The following is a 13,680-nucleotide window of genomic DNA, read 5'->3' on the forward strand; positions in this document are numbered from 1 at the left end:
CTCATGGATGGTCCTGCTTTGCTTCGAGCCTCGCTTTGATTTTGAGCAACTCCCTCTCTCTCTCTCTCTCTCTCTCTCTCTCTTATTTATTAAATAATTAATTTATTTTTCTCTCTCTTATTTATTAAATTATTTATTTATTTTTCTTGTGTTTCTAACTAGGGGTTTTGGTGTTTTATGTGAACAGGGCGTGGGAAGGCTACACAGGAGAAGAGTGTTTCACTATCTTCATACAAATTCATCCATTTAGCTAATTGTTGGTGTTTGATTTTCCCCTAAGGCATTACGTAAGGAATTATCAGGAATGTGTCAATAGACGGGCAGCAAATTTTTACCTCCGTATTTGGTGTCACACCATTGTGCCCGATGTGGCGCGATAGTGATTAGAGTTCTTGAGTCATAAAAAAAATAAAATATATATATTTTTTTAATGTATGTACGTATGTATATATATATATATATATATATATATATGCAGCTACACACATTAAAACAAGTATTGATTAATTAAAACCTTTAAATATTTATTTTGATGTTTTTATTTTTAAAAAATAGATATATTATCTAATTCGTCATATTCATTCTTATATGGTATGGTTTTGCATATTTAAAACTGACATCTGAGGAAAATATTTTTGTCACCGACGATGTCATATATTCATCTTTATTCTAAATATATCTTATCTAATATATAATTTGCCATTTTTAAAAATCTCATTTGATGAAATATATGTATAAATTTTGAAAAGTGTTTTTGTATAAATGACAGTAAAGCATTATTATTATAGAAAAAACTCAAGAAAGAATAAAGGGTGCCATATATAAATATCGAAAGTACAAAGACATTGATCAATTGATAATTAGACAAAAAGTATACCAAATCAAAAGTAAAAAAATATGGGTAATCCTGTTTTATTGAGTTTTAGAATCTGATTCGTATTATTTCAAAATACTTTTTCTCATCATTGTCATGAATAAATTTTACGCTATGCATTGAAATTTTTTTTTTTTGTATTTTATTTTTGAAAAAAAATAAAATTTTTAATTCATTGAAAGCTTTAATAAGCCTAAAAGTATGCTTGTAAAACTTTACTATTCTTGTCTCTTTATCTTAAGGTAAATTTATTTTATATTTTTAGATTAAAATTTTTTTGAAAAGTAAAAGTTCATAGTAACATTTTTTCAACTTTTAAAAAATATCAATTTTTAAAAAATATATAATTTTAAATGTATTATTTTCTTGATTTTTTAAATATTCTAAAGTATTCTATATTCTTGTATCTTAAAATAAAATATTTATTTTGACCATTTTAAATATTTCAGTTAATTTAAAATTGTTTTATCAAACATTGATATTTTCTTTCTAAGAATTTATTTTGATAGTGACAATAAAAAATATTTTTGGGATAATTACCGAACCAAGGAACTAATCTGTTTATTTTCGTTGGTCACGCGCCGCACGCGCTCCAGCCATTGGCTGTGTTAGAATGGGCGGCCGTTTATCATGGGCCAGTGGTTCCTATGATTGCTCGGGGATAGCCCGCCTGGGCCCCAAATTCCCAGCACCAAAAACTCACATGCAGGCGTTGTGCAACTCTCAACTGCCAACACAGTTCTGCCACGTGTTATTGGGCTGTTCACGGGTTGGTGCTTTAAGTATCACGGGAATTTTTTTAAAATAAAAGAGATTAAAAGAAAAATGGAGTTCTCTAAACGCAGTTTCAATGAAAAAATTTTAGCAATGATTTGCTTTCAGGACTCCAGATAAGGCAAGCCAAACCGCCCCTAAATTATTCCAAACTCAACCAAATGGATTATTTGAACTCATTTATTAAGTTAAATGAGCAAACTTTGAGTTCAAATTCTAAACTTACGAATTAAACAAGTTAAGTTCAAGTTGACTTATACTCGGCTTATTAAATTTGCGAATCAATTGATTTAGTATCTCACTAGTCAACTCATTTATTAGTTTATTTATTAGTTCATTAGTAATGAGTGAACTAACTTAATATTAAGCTTGTGAACTAATTTGATATTAGGTTCGTAAACAAATTCAACATTAATCTTATTAAATATTTAATTTTAATTTTTTACTTTATAATATATTTTTCTCTAATTATATTTATTAACTGTCAATTAATTTAATTAGTTTACTGATTTGGTTCATTTATTAGTTTAAAACAAGTTTTAGTCGAGTTAAGTTCGGCTTATTTATTAATATGAAATTAGCTTTAGTGAAGTCAAAATCAAACCAAACTCGAGTTTTATATATATATATATATTAAACAAGTCCAAATCAAACAAGATATTTTAAACTAAAGTCAAGTTCGAACTCTCTTTTAAATAAATGAGTCGAACTTGAGCTCTTAATCACAGCCCTAATTCCTTTATCTCTTCATAAGTATTTTTCACTCACAATCGTCTCTTCTTTATTTTTATCACGTGAATCTGTGACTTTTAATGTTTTTAAAAGTATTTGGATGATCTTACCCCACAAGCTAGGTTAGTTATTTAAATAAATTTTTTTATTATTATTTTAACATGCGATCTAAAGTTCACTTTTTCAAAACATGATTTAGAAAGGCAGTTTTTCTTTCTTAATCAACTTTAAAATGTCTTAATAATTAATCATAATTTCTCTTCTTATGAAATTTATATATTCATTTTTCTTTACAAATATTGTTTAAAAACAAATATAATTTTTTTCTTAAGAAAATTGTATAGTGTCTGTCCACCAATAGTCAAAACAAAAGTGATTTGAGCCAATATTCAGAAAATATTTCAAGTTTGATCCCTCGAATTAATGGTTTTTAAAAAACAACAAAACAAACCCTCAGTGGACCCAAATGATATAAAAAATGCAGGAACCTGAACTAAGAAAAGAAAATAAAATAAATAAAAGGGAAATAAAAGCAAGGAAAAGAAAATAAATGGTTTGAACAGCACCAAACTGTCAACAGTTTCAGCAACCCACAAAAAAACCATTGACGATTTTAGTCGGACAAAGGTTTGATATAAGACTAACTGTCGACGGTTTCAGAAATCTCAGGAAAATCATCAACGATTTCTTGCGGGGCTGAAAACCTATAAATAGGATTTAAGTCATTTTTATTTCATTATTTGCTCTCCTCTCTTTCTCTCTGTTAGGGTTTCGACCCTCTCGCTGATTTCTCTCTCTCCTTCGTGTCTCTCTCTCTCTCTCTCTACTAAGGTCTTTCGAGACTCCAGCTAGGTTTTCGATCAGTTCTCCATTCTCGGCTTGTCGGATTTCTCTTCTCGACAAGTTAAGGAAGTTAGGGTTTTGTGATTCAAAGCTGCAGACACATTTTTAGGAAAGTGATAAGTAGATCTTCAGGATCAGGTAATGGGAATAAATTATGTCAGCTGTTTTTAAAGATATGATTAACCAATTAAATTAAAGATTATAAGTATGTGGAAATGATGTGGGTTTTAATCTAAGTATATTATGAGATATATGATTATATGAATGTTATCAAATATGATTTATCATTTAAATGTGTGATACGAGAATATTTTAGTTTATTGTATAAAGTAATCCTGTTGAGATCACGGGAATTGTTGAAAGTAAAGTGGAACGATTGTCAGATATATGGTATTATTGCATGATATCATTATATATCTAAGGGATATGTTTGGTGATATCAAGGCAGAGGGGGACGGCGACACATAACGCTCTGATCCTCGGGACTTAGCTCGAGAGTTTGCTGGTGTGGGACGACGATACGTAACGCCTCACAGTGAGTGCGTGGGTATGCATCAGATGTGGTCACCGAAAGATAGAATTGCTTATACGTAAAAATGATCTAAGGGATGAAGAGATAGAAATATTGGTTTATAGAACTGTTTAATTGTTTTATATGTAAACATGAATGTTACTGTATTAAATGTTATTTATATATATATGATATCCTAAAACTCATTGGCAACACACTGTAATAATTTATTCATTTTTACTGAGAGGTGTCTCATCCTATCATGAGGAGTATGACAGTAATCAGAGTGCGCAGTGGAAGCGTTGGTGGGGTAGAAGGTCATTGATTAGAATTGTTATTATTTTATTTATGTTTTTTATGATTTCAGAACTTTACTGTGATACTGGAATTTTTATTGTAATAAATGATGGTTTTTAGTACTATGGTAATTGTTATGGAGTTTTTCCGCTGTATATTTATTGGTATCAAAAATTTATTTAAAATAACACCCTGTACCTCACTTTCGAGTTCGGGGGCATTACATAAAAGGAGTAAAAGATACCCATATTTTTTAAGATTTTGTAAAAAGATAAAAATCTTTTTTGAGATTTTAAAAATAACACAGACCTCTCATGAGGTTTATCAAAAAACACAAATCTCAAAATATAAAAGGATGTTTGTGTCTTTTTAGCAAACCTCAAAGAAGGTTCCTAAAATTCTTGAAACCTTAGAGGAGATTTATAGGATTTTTGAAACCTCTAGGCTCCATCTGAAACTCATAAAATATTGAAAAAATGAAAAGAAAATATTAAGGAATTCACATTTTCATGTTTTTGGTTATTGAGTAAAGTGAGAAAAAAAAATGCTATAAACAAAATTTCGATTTTATGGATCATTAATGTTTAATTTTTCTTAATTTTTAATCATATTAAAACAAACTTTCATTTTTTTATAATAATTACAATTTGTTTATATCAAGAATTTTACTTAAGAAAAAAAAAAGAAAATAATGAGTAAACTCATTTTTCATTATATTTTCCTTTTTATATTAAATTTTATTAAAAAGGAAAATTTATTTTTATATGACTAAAATTTTTTTAAAAAATAAATATTAATGTGTAAAATTAAAATTTATTTAATAAACTTGGTATATTTTTCATTTTTTTTCTTACTTTTCTCGATAACCAAAAATGAAAGCGAGAATTCCTTGATATTTTTCCTTTATTTTCTCTTATATTTTCCAAGTCCTAAACATACTATTAATAGAAAAATAAAACACAAAAAAAAATTTTTTTTCTTTTTTTTAAATAAATTTTTTTATCCAAACAGATCCTAAAAGATCAGTATCTCTTTATAGCCGCTATCTTTTTGCCGATGTTGGGCGGGCACCCCACCCCCCAAAAAAAAAATTTGAAGATGAACAAAGAGATTATTTGATGACGTGGCACATGCTAAAAGGAAGGCACTAGTGGAGCTAAAAGCTTATCTCTACACCCCACCTATAAAATATTTGGCAATTAGTGTAACTAATTTAATGAGGTGGGGTTGGAGTCTGGACAGTTGGGCAGGTTGATACGTGCAAGCCATGCATGTACGTAAGGGGATGCGGTAATTTTGTCAGGAATCCTTTTGCACAGCTTTTTAGTGAGTCAACACTTTTAGCGGTAGAAAGTTAAGGAGATTTGATATTAATGAGTTATGATCGAGTTTTTAATGTCATCATTAATTTGATAATTTTTTTTTCAATTTATATTTATTTATTTTTTTGTAATTTTAGTATGATCTAATTATTTATTTTTAAACTAATTAATTAATTTTTAGATTGTCAAAATGTAAATCTAATATAAATTTAAAACTTTTGTGTAATTTTGAAATTTTAAATTATTATTTGGGATATTCAAATTAGTAATTTTGGAATTAAAAAAATTTTGGTAGAGGAACCCAAGCTCAAGGAAAATATTGAATGGCTAGATTTAGCACAATGATATAAATTTGAAGAGTAAATGAGCAAACAAATTAGTGAGTCAACTTTTTTAGTAGAAGAAAGTTAAGGAGATTTGATATTAATGAGTTGTAATTGATTTTTTAATGTCATCATTAATTTGTTTCTGTTGATAATTTTGTTTTAATTTGTATTTATTTAATTTTTTAAATTTTAGTATGATTAGATTATTTATTTATTTATTAATTTTTTTTTTTTAATAACTCGGAGATTTCAGCCACTATCACGTCACTTTGAATACTATGATGCTGCACCAAATCCCGAGAGGTGAAAGTCGTATGCCCATTAACACACTCCTGGTAATTCACCGACATAATGTCTTAAGGGATAATCAAATTCGTGACCTTGGGGTCATCAAGGTCATAAGTTTCCTTTACCACTTGATTAATTAATTTTTAGATTGTCAAAACGTCGAAAGCTTGACAAAAAAAAATCTAGTATAGATTTAAAACTTTTGTGTCATTGAAAATAACTAATACGAAATTTTCAATTATTATTCGGGATATGCAAATTAGTAATTTTGGAATTAAAAAATTTTGGTAGAGCAACCCAAACTCAAGGAAAATATTAAATAGCTAGATGTAGCACAATGATAGAAATTTGAAAAGAGTAAATGAGCAAACAAGTTAGTTGTTATTCATTCACTTAGTTTATTATATAATGGCTAATCAAAATTAAATTTAAAAATTTATTGGAATCAGTTAAATAGGATATGCTGTTAAACTATAAGACTACATTAAAAACACAAAAATATATACTTATTAAATAGTTAAATTAACAGTCACACGCTGGTTCATTTTATGGGTCAAATCGAAAACCGAACCAAATCTTACAGTTTTAGTATTCCCAAACTGAAACTAAAATCAAACCGAATTTATTATCCCTTGTAGAATCGAATATTCGGTGGTTCAATTATGAATTTTTTTCAATTTTTTACTGATTGTTTTTAATATTCAATAATTGCTTTTCACAAGGGTTGTTGAGAGTCTATTGGGCATTTTGATTTCTAAATATTAAATGGACTAATCATGTATTAACATACTAATAAGTAATTATATTAATTTTTATATATGATATAAATTTAAATCAATTTTTTTTTATTTTTCGGTTTGGTTATATTTTGCAAACCAAAATAAAAAATTTACATTCTCTAAGACCAAAATCGAAACCAAATACCAAAAAACCAAAACCCTTATGATTTCGGTTAGGTTTTCGATTTTTCGGTAATTTTCGTACACCCCTAGCTCCTATTAATAATTATGAATAGAGTTACGTTCACATTAATAATATAAAAAAATCTAATAAAATGGTAGACATAAATTTATATCAACGGTTAACAACAACTAATTCAATTATAAGTAATGGGTATAGAAACTTTTAATTCAAATATCATTAGTTGTTACAAAAGGTAAGTGGCAAATTTATGTTAGAGTTTCAAATATTAGGACCTTTTTAGCAATGGAAAATATTTTTCATTTTTTATTTTTCAATTTTGTGAAGAATTATGAAAATTTAAACTTATTGTTTACTTTTTAAAGATTTATACTAAGACGATAGAAAATAAAAAGTTTGTTTAAGTGTTCTAAAACAACTAAACATTCTTTATTTATAGATATCAAAATAATTGTAAAAAAAAACTTTTTTAAAAAATATATTTTTAAAAATAATATAAAGCAATATTAGGGATCATGAATTTTGGGGTTTGAATTTGATTTTGTGTGAACCTTTAAGAAAATCTATACATAATTCATACAAATTAAAGTCCAATTTCAATTTTCTATGGGTATCTTAGAATCAAAGATTTTAATTGGATAGAGGAAATAAATAAGGAAAATAAGGAGGAAACTTATTTTTCATTATATTTTTTTATATTAAATTTCATTAAAAGTGAAAGTTTGATTTAATAAGATTATAAATTAGAAAAAAATCAAATATTGATAATAAGTAAAACCAAATTTTAGTTTGTAGATTTGATATATATATTTTTTATTTCCTTTCTCACTTTTCTTGACAACCAAACATTAAAGTATTGATTTTTTGATATTTTTCTTTCATTTCCTTGATATTTTATAAGCTCCAAACAGGACCTAGATAAAAATAAAATATAATATAAAATTAACATTTTCAAATCCATGCTCATAAAAACATTACTTAACCCATTACCTTTGAGAGAATGAATTTCTAGAGTTGGATTTGAACAAAATATAATATAAAATTATATTAATTTTTTTTAAAAAAATTACATAAATTTCAAATTAAATCTCAAAACTTATTAAAGCTCTGATATAAATATAGCAATCCACACCCACGTTGAAGTGCAGTGGTTTCTCAAAATATTAACATGGTATCAGAATTTGTTATCAGGAGGTCATGAGTTCTAATCTTGTCGCCCGTCTTTATTCTGTGGCATTATTTGTCATTTGTTTATCTCTCTACGTGTTATCGGGCTGCACGTGCGTGGAAGTGTTAAAGTTTAATATATATGGTTAACCCACAACCTACAACTCATTCTACCAAACACTACTTAAGTCAACTTTAACTGATTTGATTTTATAGATGAAACCCTAGAGTTAGATCTAGAAGTTAAGTGTGAACCAAAAACAATAATTAAAACTCTAGTTGGTGATGATGATTAATAGAAAACTGAATCTTCATAATGGCTCTTGAGATGCAATGATGGTACTTCACTTCCCAACATTTTCAAGCAAGGAGTTTTCTTTTCCACTTGCCTTTTTCTATCCAAACAAACAGCACTGAACACATGAGGATGTATGCAAGCAATTTCAATATTTGGTTCATCAACGTCCCCTCAAACTGTCAAAGCAAGAAAAATAAAATTAAGAAAAAGTAAAAAGCACTTTTGCCCCCCAACCCCCTTTTCCTTTTTCTTCTTTTTTGTAAAACAAAAGTGCGTCCCATGATAGGGCTTATTCCATAAGCAATGTCCATAAAAGGACTTATAACCACTGCAGACTTCATTCTTTTCTTGTGCTGGATTTTGTCATTTTGATTCTTGTTTTCTACCACGAGTTTTTCAAGTTTGACGTGTGCTTTCTCTTAATTTGCCAAACCTGCTGCGTTAAGCATGAAGCAATCATGTGTTTTTACTTTTTACCTTTTTCTTTTTTTTTCTTCTTGGCAATGGGAGTACGTCCTAACTTAATTGATTGATGATTAGTCAAATAGAACCTAATCTAGATAGTAAGAAATAGAGGTTTGATTCAATTCAAAAAAGTTAGCTTGAAACATAACACCTTTAATTGATCTTATGATCTTATAATTTGTTTAATTACAATTTTCAACTTATCCACAAGTTCATAAATTTTAATTTCAATTTGTGTGATTAATTAAGTTTGTTCTGATTAAAAAAATATCGAGTTGTACTATTTTTTTTTTCTAATGATTCAAAATTCTTATATAGGCAAGTATTTCGAATCCATCCATGACACTAAACTGGGAGGACAAAACATTTTGATCTATCCACTGAGGCATTTCTGGTAATTCACTTGGTAAATTATAAGGATTATTCACTTAAAATATGTTATATTCAGTGATATCGACAGGATGAAGAGGACGTACTCGAGCCTTTCCCATTCACGATATAATATGATATTTTAATTTAAGGCACAATTTTATGCTACCTAAGGATGTGTAAATGGTCGGTTCGGTCAAATTCGGTTAATTAACTAAATTAACCAAAATTTTCTATTAACAATAATCTCTAACCGAACTAACCGAATCAGGTGTCATAACCGAAACGTACCCGATCGAATCAACTTTCGAGTAATTCGGTTAACCGAATTAGACCGATATAATTTTAAAAATAAAATATGATTGTAAGTTTTAAAATTAATTATAAAATTAATGTTTACCCCTTCTTTTGATTGTAAGAGTTGAATTAGAAAAATGACATTGATTTAATAAATAAATTAAGAAAATTGAACAATTATATAATATATAAGTTATATATAATATTACTAATTTATATTAATTTTTAATTAATTTGTAATTCAGGTAATACAATTAACCGAATTAAAATTTCCCATACCCAAACTAGAAACCAAATACCCGAAATTATCCAAATATGTAACTTAACCGAACCGAGCAAACTCGATTGGTTAATTTGGTTAAACTTGAATAATGCTCACCCCTAATGCTACCTATGCTAGCCACTACCATACTTATTATGTGTTATTTTAGAGGATGTTTAATTTGAAAAATCAAAAATATTTTTATAAAATGACACTTTTAGAGAAATATGTGAGATGAGTAACTTATGAAATATTTTTATTTGATTCAGATGGCATCAAAAATATATACAAGATACACAAGCTAAACAAAGAATTAATAAGAATATGCATCGAATTAAATTCATGTTCTAAATATTCAACCATATTAAAAAAATCTAACATTTAATAACCCAATTAAATGAGAGTCATTTGTTATGAATGTAAAAAATTAGAGAAGCGAAAATCAGGAACAAAAACAAAAAATTAGAAACATAAACTAAAAACTACAAAACCGATAACATATTTGGTTAACATTTATAAAATTAATACAAATTAAAAACCAAACTAAAAAATATTCATTTTTATATTTAAATCAAATAACATTATAAAAATATGATTAAAATAATCAAATTACAAATAATATAAATAAAATTTATTATAATTATTTTGTTTAATTGCACTATTTCTAAAATTCACTGTACAATAAAAAATTTTATTAGACATGACAATTGAAAAATAGTAAAAGTATTTTGTAATTAGTTTTATTATTATTTTTTGAAATATATATATGTTTAATTATATTAAATTCATATAATTATTTAATTTTAATTTTAATTTGAAAGCGTATAAAATGAATAATGTAATAAAAAATTATTTTTAGATATTAAAAATTTTGTTAATAAGTTTTCAAAATAACTTAAAATCATAAAATTTGATTTTCAATTTTTTAATAAATAATTAAAAATCGACAATATAAATAAAAAATTAACAATATAAATAAATGTCAAAGAGACCCTGCGGCGGGCTCCTGAAATTTACCCTCTCCGTGGGCTGTGGGACAGGCTGGCACGGGGCACGAGATTAGTCGCGGACCATTAAACGGACGTGGACACCCGAAGCGATATCTAAAAAAGTACACAATCTTCTATTATAACATATTATTATATTTTATAATCCAAATGTAACATTTGGAGAATGTTAAAAGATGCCGAATCCAAAAGGCTACTTAAGAAAAAAATAAATAATAAAAAAAGAAAAAACATTTGCCATATCTTCCTTGTCACCCGCTGGATTTTGCATTTGGACCGTTGCGGAGTCTCGTGATGCACTTTTTCACAAGCGAACAGAGATCCCATCGACTGTACATGGTACATTATGCAGCTTGCGTGCATTTGGAAAATTCTACAAGATACAATAGGACGCTGACACGTGGCGTTGTTCTTATTTTATTTCCCGCAATTACCATTCTATTATTCCCGTGGGTTCCATGAGTAACAAGCAGACACGTGGAATCGGAGAGTGGGCTCGGCGCTCTTAAGCTGCTGTCCTTTCCGCTCGGGGCTCTTTTCTGCGTGGGAAAATCTGTGGGCTGCGGCAGTGTTCTAATTTCCTAGGTGCTGCTTGTCCTTGCGGAATGGCTGCCGCAGCTTCGTACCAGCAGAGCTGTTTGTCTGTGTGTTGTAATGAATGTCAGGTGGTGTTTGGTTGTCGGAAATTGAAATTGGAATCAGAGAGAGGAGATTGGAATGATTCATATGGCAAAATTATAAGAGACTGTCGCTTGGATCATTGAAGGAAATGAAATTTAATAATCGAAGGTTTTCGGCCACCCAATTAATTTCCGAGGATAATGGACCGCACTTTCATTATTAGATAAAAGACATTTCCCTCTTGTAAGATTTGATTAATAAATAATAATTTTTTTTAAGGTTTCACAAATTCAAAAAATCTTCTCGAGATTTTAAAAATTTTAAAAATATTTTCTAAAATTTATTAAAAAGACACAAACATCAAATAGTATTTTACAAAAAGATAATTTTTTTTAATAGAGATTTGTTTCTTTTTAATAAATCTCAAGAGAGATTTGTGGGATTTGGAAATCTCGGAGTTGTTTGTGACATTTTTAAAATTTCGGGAAAAGTTGCTATTTTTTTTTTTTTTTACAAAATCTTAGGTAAGATGAGTGTCTTTTATCTTTATTATTTTTTACTTAAATATAAAAGTTTAATTTTAGGTGAAAATGTAATGATCACAAAAATAGTTATACTTTATTATGGTTATCATCTTAAATAATAAATAAATATATATATAAATAATAATTAATATAATAATAATATTTTATATATATATATATATATATATATAGGAATCTGAAGCTTTTATTCAATTGAAATTGAATCTAGAGAGTTCTCTCCCCCCAATCTCTCCCCCCAAGTGTGAGATCACTCACTCTCTCTCCTTCTCTCTCTCCTGAATATCTCTCTCTTTCTTCTCAATTTTTTCGACGAAACGTGCGCTGATTGAAGAACAGAAAATATCATTGGGAAAATTCAGCCACCAACATTTTAACTGGGACAAATTTTTGATTTGAGAATCATAGACACCATTCCAATATTAAGGTGAGGAGTATAAATTATATATGTTATTTTAAAAATTTAACCGATTAAATTTTAATATTTAATTATTAAATTGTAGTACTTGATTATATTAGATTTTTTGAAAATATTCCCGAGATTAAATTAAACTGCATAATTTGATTATATTAGATTTTTAAAAATATTCCTGAGATTAAATTAAACTGTAGGATCTGATTATATTATATTTTTAAAAATATTCCTGAAATTAAATTAAATTGCAAGATTTGATTATATTAGATTTTTGGGAATACTTTAGAGTTAAGTTAAACTGCAGGGATTTGGTTAAGTTAGGTTTTTTGGGAATATTTTGGAATTATGTTAAATTGCAGGGATTTTATTAAATTAGATTTTTGAGAATATTTTGAAATTATATTAAACTATAGGGATTTGATCATATTAGTGTTTTTAAATATGTTATAAATTAAATTTAAATATGGGAAGTGGATCATACCTGCATTTTTTAAAGAATTTAATGGATTAACAGGAGCACATGAGCTTAGGAATGTTAGATAATTATAATTTCAAGATTGAGCTGATTAAACTTAGGTATGTGAATACAGGGATTTTTGCGAACACCACGAACGTCGATTTAGGATACTTGTAGGCACGTTCCCAGTAAAAAGGTAAGATGAATAAATTATGTCAGGTGTTTTTAAGGATTAACCAATTAAAATGGAGCATGTGTATAATCATGACGATTTTGGGTTATTTTATATATATATGGGTATTTGGGAAAGACCAAAGTGAGTAAGTTAATCGTCTCTGTTACCCGAAAAATACATATGTTGAGTTAGATACAATAATGAAAATGAATAGACATAATTTTTAATAAAAATATATTTTTCCCAAGCAACTTACCATATTATGGATTAATGCTCAAATCGTGTGGCATGAGAATGAATGTTTTTACTACACAAATAAACATGTTGGATTTTTATGTTATTATACAATGAAATTGTTGTTTGTACTAATCTCAGGGAATGTAAAGAGTATTGGCGAGTTAGGATATGATGACTATATGCCGAGTTGGGGTATGACGACTATATGTCGAGTTAGGATATGATGGATTCATCCCAAGATATGATATGATAGGTTGTATACGGAAATGTGAACATGGACATGGTGCTCTATTGAGTCGCGATCTTGATTATGTTTATGGTGCTCTGTCGAATGGCGATACTGATTATGTTTATGATGCAATGTTGAGCCGCGATCTTGATTATGTTTATGGTGCTCTGTTGAGCTGTGATACTAATTATGTTTATGGTGCTCTATTGAGCCACGATCTTCATATTGCAAAATTTTACATTGCAATATTT

The sequence above is a fragment of the Malania oleifera genome, chromosome 3 (genome assembly GCF_029873635.1).
Source record: "Malania oleifera isolate guangnan ecotype guangnan chromosome 3, ASM2987363v1, whole genome shotgun sequence".
NCBI classification, from domain to species: Eukaryota; Viridiplantae; Streptophyta; class Magnoliopsida; order Santalales; family Ximeniaceae; genus Malania; species Malania oleifera.